This window comes from Elephantulus edwardii, unplaced genomic scaffold (genome assembly GCF_000299155.1).
Source record: "Elephantulus edwardii isolate Elephantulus edwardi_28Jun2011 unplaced genomic scaffold, EleEdw1.0 scaffold00104, whole genome shotgun sequence".
Taxonomy (NCBI): Eukaryota; Metazoa; Chordata; class Mammalia; order Macroscelidea; family Macroscelididae; genus Elephantulus; species Elephantulus edwardii.
In genome coordinates this window covers 7971934-7980496 of record NW_006399854.1, presented here as the reverse complement: position 1 = coordinate 7980496, position 8563 = coordinate 7971934, and the positions used below count along the sequence as shown (strand labels likewise).

The 8563-nt window shown below is 40.4% G+C and overlaps 1 pseudogene; it reads left to right on the top strand.

Moving 5' to 3' along the window:
- Nucleotides 1-3974: 3974 nt before the first annotated feature.
- LOC102872448 lies at nt 3975-8462 on the top strand (annotated as a pseudogene).
- The last annotated feature ends 101 nt before the right edge of the window (nt 8463-8563 follow it).

Genomic DNA, 8563 nt, shown 5'->3' with positions numbered 1-8563 from the left:
GGACCAATAAGGTTGCTTTCATAGTTAAAAAAAAAAGACATTTCTATATCTGTCTTGAAATACAATGTTGTGAGTAATCAGATAATATCCATATGCATACAAGGAAGTCCAGTGAATATCACCATCATTCAAATATATGCACCAACAACCAGAGCCAAACAAGAGGAAATAGAAGATTTCTACCAACTTCTGCAATCAGAGATTGATCAAACATGCAATCAAAATGCATTAATAATAATGAGTGACTGGAATGCAAAAGTTAGAAATAGAAAAGAATCAGTAGTTGGAAAGCATGGACTTGGTGACAGGAATGAAGCTGGAGATAGAATGATAGAATTTTGAGCAATCAACAACTTATTCATTGAAAATATATTTTATAAGAAACAAATGCAGGCTATATACATGTATTTCACCTGATGGTATGCATAGGAATCAGATCAACTACATCTGTGGAAAGAACCGCTGAAGAAGCTCAATATCAGCTGTGAAAACTAGGCCAGGTGCTGATTGTGGAACAGACCACCACCTACTCATATGCAAGATCAAGCTGAAGCTGAGAAAAATTAAATCAAGTCCTCAGGAACCAAAATTTTGCCTTGAGTCTATCCCACCTGAATTTCAAAACCATCTCAGGAACAGGTTTGAGGCCTTGGACATTAATGAGCAAAGACCAGATGAGCTGTGTGAGGATATCAAGAATATCATTCAGGAAGAATGCAAAAGGTCATTACAAAGACAGAGGAGGAAGAAAAGACCAAGATGGATGTCAGAAGAAACTCTGAATATTGTACTAGAGCACCAAGAAGCCAAAGCAAAGGAAGAAATCAAGATATTTAGGAGTTGAACAGAAGATTCCAAAAGGCAGCATGAGAAGACAAAGTAAAGTGTTAGAATGAAATGTGCAAGAAGCTGGAGTCAGAAAATCCAAAGGGCTGAACTCATTCAGCATTTCTTAAGCTAAAGGAACTGAAGGACAAATTCAAACCTCTAGTTGCAATACTTAAGGATCCTTTGGGCAGAATATTGAATGATCCAAGAAGCATTAAAAAAAAGATGGGAAAAGTATACAGAGTCATTGTACCAAAAGGAATTGGTGGACACAAAAGAATTTCATGAAACGATGTATGAGCAAGAGATTGTGGTGATGAAGGAAGAAGTTCAAGCTGCTCTGAAAGAACTGACAAAAACAAAGCCCCAGGAATTGATGGAATAACAATTGACTTATTTCAACAGACAGACACTGCCCTGGGTGTGCTCACAAAGTTGTGCCAAGAAATCTGGAGGACAACCACCTGGCCAACTGACTTGAAGAGATCTGTATTTGTTCCCATTCCAAAGAAGGGTGATCTGACAGAGTGTAGAAATTATCAAACAGTATCCTTGATATTACATGCAAGCGAGATTCTGTTGAAGATTATCTAAAAACGACTGAACGAGCACATCAGCAGAGAACTGCCTGAAGTCCAGGCTGGGTTTAGAAGAGGCCATGGTACTAGGGTTATTATAGTTAATGTCAGATGGATTTTGGCTGAAAGCAGAAAGTACCAGAGGAATGTCTATCTGTATTTCATTGACTATGCAATGGCTTTTGACTTTGTGGATCAAAACAAACTGTGTCTGACTCTGAGAAGAATGGGAATCCCAGAACACTTGATTGTGCTTATGCAAACCTTATACTTGGACCAGGAGGCAGTCGTCACAACAGAGCAAGGAAACACTGCATGGTTCAAAATTGGGTGTGTGCCAAGGATGTGTCCTATCTCCATATCTTTTCAATCTATCTGATGAACAGAATATCTGAGAGTCTGGGCTCCATGAGGAGAAATGTTGCATCAGGATTGGAGGAAGATTCATTAACAATCTGCATTATGCAGATGGCACAACCCTGCTTGCTGAAACTGAGGTGGACCTGAAGCACTTGCTGCAGAAGGTCAAGGAATACAGCTTACAGCTTTTAATATGGATTGAGGCTCAATATCAAGAAAACAAAGATTCTCACCACTAGGCCAATTGGCAGCATCAAGCTAGATGGTGAAGAGATTGAAATTGTTCACTGCTTAAGTTTGCTTGGCTCTACAATTAACACTCTTGGTACCAGCAGCCAGGAAATTAAAAGATTAATTGCACTGGGAAAGTCTGCTGTCAGAGACCTCTCCAAAGTACTGAAGAGCAACAATGTCAGTCTGGAGACTAAGGTGCGCCTAATATAGGCCATGGTCTTTACAATTACTTGCTATGCATCAGAAAGCTGGACAATGATTTAGGGATGATAGAAGGATAATTGATGCCTTTGAGGTATGGTGCTGTAGAAGAGTACTGAATATACCATGGACTGCTTTGAGAACAAACAAGTTTGTCCTGGAAAGGGTGAAGCCAGACTGCTCCTTGGAAGCAAGGATTCTTCTGAAGCTTCATCTGACATACTTTGGACAAGTTGCAAGTCCCTGGAGAGGAACATCATGCTTGGGAGGGTGAAGGGACAGCGCAGGAGAGGAAGACCCTCAATGAGATGGATTGATTCAGTGACTGAGGTAATGGGGAAAGGTATGTCGGAGACAGTAAGATTGGCACGGGATAGAGCAGGGTTTAGGGCTGTTATACATAGGGTTGCTATGAATTGCAGGCGACTAGATGGCACATAAACATAACAACAACAAATCTCTGAGAGAGAGATACTGTTACATGATGAATAGTTTGAGCTCTATTGTAATTTAAAAACTTCTCAATCACATATCTAGCTTTATATAATGTTGTTATTGTGTATTGTCAAGTTGAATTGACCCATAGTTGACCTTCCAGCAGGTTTTCAAAGGCAATTAATCACACAGGAGGAGATTGCCCATCCTCCTGTAATGCAGCTGGTGGATTCAAACCATGTGCCTTTGGTATTGCAGCGCACATTCTTCCCTCTAGGTCAGTGATTTCTAGATTTACATAATGGTGGTTGTTATTGTTGAGTACTGTTAAGTTGGACCTGACCCATAGGAGACCCTCCCGCAGGTTTTCAGAGGCAGTTAACCAGGCAGGCAGTTAATCACACGGTGGAGATTGCAATAGTCCCTATTAAAATACCCACCTATTGAGTCTATGTATTTTTAAGTTCTTATCATTTTGGCTGCTAGCTAGCATCTTGATGGCAGTCTTGTTGGTCACGTAAGGCCCTCTGGGCGAGAGGGCCGCATATATTATATAAGGGACATTCCTTAAACGATATAGCAATCTTTGTCTATTTTCTGAACTGAACAACTTGGTGTTGCTGGGATGCTGCACATTGTTCCATAGTCTTGTCAAATACCATAATGTTTACCCATTAGGTGCAGTGTTTGGATGAGCTTCCAGATGGATTTATGCTGGGAAGTAGGAGTGACATCCACTTCCTATACCAGATTCCTCTGGAAGCTCTACAAAATCTCTCTAAACTCTATAAATGTGCAGAAATGATGTTAGTTATAGAACAGAATTCAGGTCTTTTGTGCAAAGCTTACTCTCAGTTGTATTCGACTTGACGACACTTAACCACTGCTAAATGAAATCAGTCCTGTTATTTCTGGAGGAACACACTTCCACTTTGTACATCACTCTTTGTCAATGTGCAGTATGAAGTAACCTGGGTTTGCTGTGATGCTGAACCTTGTACCACAGGGGTACCAAATACCAGGATAGTTTCCCAATGTGGACAGTGTTTGGTGGAGCTCCCAGTTGTAAAACAGGTTTGGAAGCAGGAGTGACATCCACTTTCTAAACCACATGCCTCTGGAAAGTCTATGAACTTGGAGAAATGACGATGGCTATGGAAAGGCATTAGGTCTTTTGTTCAGAGTCCCTGAGTCGTGCTCGACTCAACAGCAATCATCAACAACAGCATCATTTAATGGTACAAATATTTACATGTAAAATAACGCCCAGAGTTTTCTTGTTTCTAGATAAAATAGAAAGAGGAGGTGCTAAGAATATAGGTATGTTGCTAAACCAAAATGTCAGAAAACTTACAGAAGGAAAATACAGCTTTACTAGAGAGTAGAAAAGGTGTAGATTTAATAGAGAAAAAGAAAAGCATGCAGGAGGAGAACATGCAGAACATGGGAGGAAAGTAATTATGTCCTTCTAGGAAACAAATGTTCAGAGCTCTTCTAGTGCTGTTCATGTGGGCAGGGTGATTTTCAGGAGTAAAGCAGCTGTAATGTTTGCACAGCTAAGGCTGAATGGCTGCAATACGCCACCTTCTTCTGCGCATGTGCACAACTTCAAGCTGAAATTGGGGCCGAGAAAGCCTAGATGGTGGCAGCAAGACTTAGGATGGGATGTTGGTGTATGCGAAGGTCACTCTAGCCGTTGGTGTGACTCTTGCTTCATTCATTGAATCACTGTTTTATGTCACTGCTTTGTCGGGTAACTTTTTGCTTTGTCTAATTTTATTTGTCTTCTGAAGAATGCCTTAGTTCTGTTTTCTTAACAAGGCTCCTTTGATGTTAAGACAATGAATGCTCTTTTGACATCAGGCCCTTACTATTTCTTATAACTTTGTTTATGTTTTCACAGAAACTCAACTGGATCTATGTCAGTAAACCTACATAAACAACAATGCTAGAATATGTGGGTGTGTTTAGCAAGCAGATTCCATTGACTTTTCTCCTTACTTTCTTAATTCCTTAGGTCATGTAAGTTGAATCTTTTTATTTTTCTTTTTAAACAGGTGAGGAGCTACATAAAATTGATGTCCAGGGGTAGACTCATTTACTCATTAAAAAAAAAAAAAAGAGGAACTTGTTGTTTAAAAAGCTTATTTTATGATACTACAAAGACTCCAAAGCACCCACAAGATCATTACAAGAGCTAATAAGTGAATTCAGCAAAGGGTAAGGATACAAGGTCAACACACAAAAATCAGTGCTTTTATACATTAGCAATGAACTGTCTGGAAGGAAATTAAAATAATTCCACATATAGTAACAGCCGTCTTCTCCCATGCAATTTACTACTTCTGAAGATCTGCTGGAGGGTCAGATGTGAGTCAGTTCGAACTCAACAGCACATAACAACAACTACAACAACATAATAACAACTTGTGTATCATAGAGTCAGAACTGATCCATAGCTGACCCTCTGGGCAAGTTTTCGGAGGCAGGTAATCACATGGGAAGAGACTGCCCATCCTTCTCCTATGGAGATGCTGGGGGCTTCAAAGTGCATGCCTTTGGGATTGCTGCACAGGTTCTTGCCACTAGGCCACCAGAGCTCCTTAATAATAACAACTAGAAGAATAAAATATCTAGGAATAAATATAATTACTGTTGCTAGTTATTAATTGCTAGTTAGGTGGCTAACTCACCAGGAATCTTTGTATAACAATGAAATAAAACCCTGCCTATCCTGTGACATCCTCCAAATCTCTTCTGGGCTGAAACCTGTTGCTTTAGTCATTGTGCCAATTTATGTCATTGAAGGACTTCCTCTTTTTCACTGGCTTTTCCAAGCATACTGTCCTCTAGGATTGGACCCTCCTGCCCAAAGTATACAAGATGGAGTCTTGCCAACCTTGATTCTAGGGAACATGTTGGCACACAATAGAAAGCAAAAATATTATGTGGCTCCTGGGGTCCCATATAACTCTGAGGATTAGACCTTTCCATTCAAACAGCAAAGAAAGCTGTAGGGATTTTGACTGGGATGGTACTAAATCTATATATTGCTTTGGGGCAATAATGTCATCTTAACATCAAGTCTTCCAGTCAATGATCATGGAACATTGTTGTTAAAATCATAGCGACCCTATGAACAACAGACCTAAACCCTGTCCTATTCTGTGTTATTATCACTCTCTCAGATTCACGTGAGCCTTTACTGTAATCACTGTGTCAGTCAATCTCACTGGGGTCTTCTCTTTTGCTGATGCTCCACCTTTCCAAGCATGATGTCCCTTTCCAAGGAATAGCCTCTCCTAGCAACATGCCCAAAATATGAGAGACAAAGCTTCATCATCCTTGTCTCCAAGGAGCAGTCAGGCTGCATATTTCTAAGATATATCTATTTGTTCTTCAGGCAGTCTGTGGGATATTCAATATTCTTCTCCAACAACACAACACAAAAAAGTATCAATTTGTCTGTCACTCTTATTAATTGTCCAGTTCTAAGATGCAAAGCAAGTGATTGAAAAAACCATGGGCTGAATCAGGCACACCTTAGTATTTAAACTGGTATCATTGTTCTTCAGTATTTTGGAAATGTCCCTGACCATGGACTTGCCCAAAGCAATATGTCTTTTTTTTTTTTTCAATATGTCTTCTTATCTTCTGACTGCAGGTACCAAGGGTGCTGACTGTAGATCCAAACAAGGAAAAATATTTAACAGTTTCAATCCTTTCTCCATCTATCATGATGTTGCCCACTAGCTGAGTGGTGAGAACCTTTGTTTTCTTAATGTTATGATGAAATCCATATTGAAGACTATGTTCTTTGATCTTCTGCACCTTCTCCTTGCTTTCAGTAAGCAAGGTTGTGTCATCTATATGATGCAGTTTGCTGATAAGTTTTCATCTGATTCCAATGTCACATTCTTCTTCATAGAGTTCAGCTTCATGAACTATTTGCTCAGCATACAGAACTGAATAGGTATAAAGAAAGGATACAACTATGATGTATACCTTTCCTGATTTTAAATCATAATATGTTCCCTTGTTCTGTTTGGACAACAGCTTCTTGGTCTAGGTATAGATTTTTTTATGAGCACAGTTGGGTTTTCTGGATTCCCATTCTTCTCAGTGTTTGCCATTGAGTTAGAACTCAAGAAACCAAACCAAAGGGAAGAGATACTGAATGAAGTAAAAGAACTAAACAGAAGATTTCAAAAGGCAGCTTGAGATGACAAAACAAAGTGTTATAACAAAATGTGCAAAGAGCTGGAATCAGAAAATAGAAAGGGAAGAGCTTGCTCAGTGTTTCTCAAGCTGAAAGAAGTTAAAAATAAAATCAAACTTCAGTTTGCAATATTGAGAGATGCCATGGGCAAAATCGTGAACGATACAGGAAGTATCAAAAGAAGATGGGAGGCATACACAGAGTCAAAGTACCAGAAAGAGTTGGTTGACATGGAAAAACTTCAGGAGGTATTGTATGAACAAGAGCCAATGGTAATGAAGAAAAAGTTCGGACTATGTTGAAGATACTGACAATAAGTAAGGCCCTGAGTTTTGGCCTGGGGTTCCTCCAATGGGCCTGTCCAGTAGAAGCAAGTTGGAAATACTGGGGTCCACGGGTAGGAGCCCTTGTCTCTTATCTGTCAGCATGATTGGACAAACAGAAAACTGCAAGTGTGGAAGGGAGGACACTCAACCTCCAAAGACAAGATCGAGCAGACAGGCAGCTTGGGGGGGCGGGGGAGGGTGACAAACTGGACTGTGCAGAGGGTCTCTAGAGGCTGGGGCCTCAGGCCTCCAAATCATGGTGCTGGCTGAGTTCAGGGTGATCCCCAGGCGTGGGTAGGGGTTCTGCCTGGGGGTTCCACTATGGAAGAACCAGATCAATACAGGGTGGGAAAGAAAAGAGGCTACCCACCCAGCTCAGCATAGCACCTGGAATGGCCGCAGTGGCAACAGCAGCAGAAAACTTAGTGTCCGTCAAGCAGGTGGTCGAAGCTGCTGGTCAAGTCTTCCAACAGCTCTCACCATAGCGCACGGCCCCCCTTAAAATCTTCCTCGAGCTCTTTTTCTTTACTACTCGGAGCTGATTTATGCGGAAACATGTCTTACACACTGGAGGAACTGGAGACAGTGGATTCAACCTTTAGCAGTGGCCATCTCCCTGATGTCCATAGTGGTTGTGATTCCCCTTTGCGTGTGGGAATTACAGAAACTGGAGGTTGGAGTACACAGTAAGGCTTGGTTTATTGCTGGAATCTTTTTGCTGTTGACTATACCTATATCTCTCTGGGTACTATTACAGCACTTAGTGCATTAAACACAACCTGAATGACAAAAACCAATAACAATTCTTTGGATTGCACACATATACAGTTTAGACAATTGGGTAGCTTTGAAATCTCCTAGCATTACAATATATGTGGATACTTGCAGAGAATGCTAGGAAGTGTATGTCATTTAAAATTTTATGGGATTCCTTACCAATTACCTATCAGTATCCAAATCTGGTATTAATCCATGAAGCTAAAGATCAACAGAGGCATTTCCTTCCTTTATGTTGCTGTCCACCATGGCCTATGGGAGAAGTATTGCTATTTAGATGCAATTGGGTCTATTATAGTATGGGTTGTCAGACCATTCACCACCATTGTTGTTTTAATCTGTGAGTTGCTAGGTGGATCTGAGGAAGAGAGCTTCAGCTTTCCCAATGCCTGGACTTACTTAGTTATAATAAATAATATGTTGCAGCTATTTGCCATGTAGTGTCTCCTGTTATTTTATAAAGTACTAAAAGAAGAACTGAGTCCAACTGCAACATGTGGATAGGTGAAAGCCAGGTACAATTACTGAGTTTCTGTAATTCTGTTTTATATGTTGTTGTTGTTGCTGTTGTTGTCGATTGCCTTTGAATCCAGCACAACTCATAG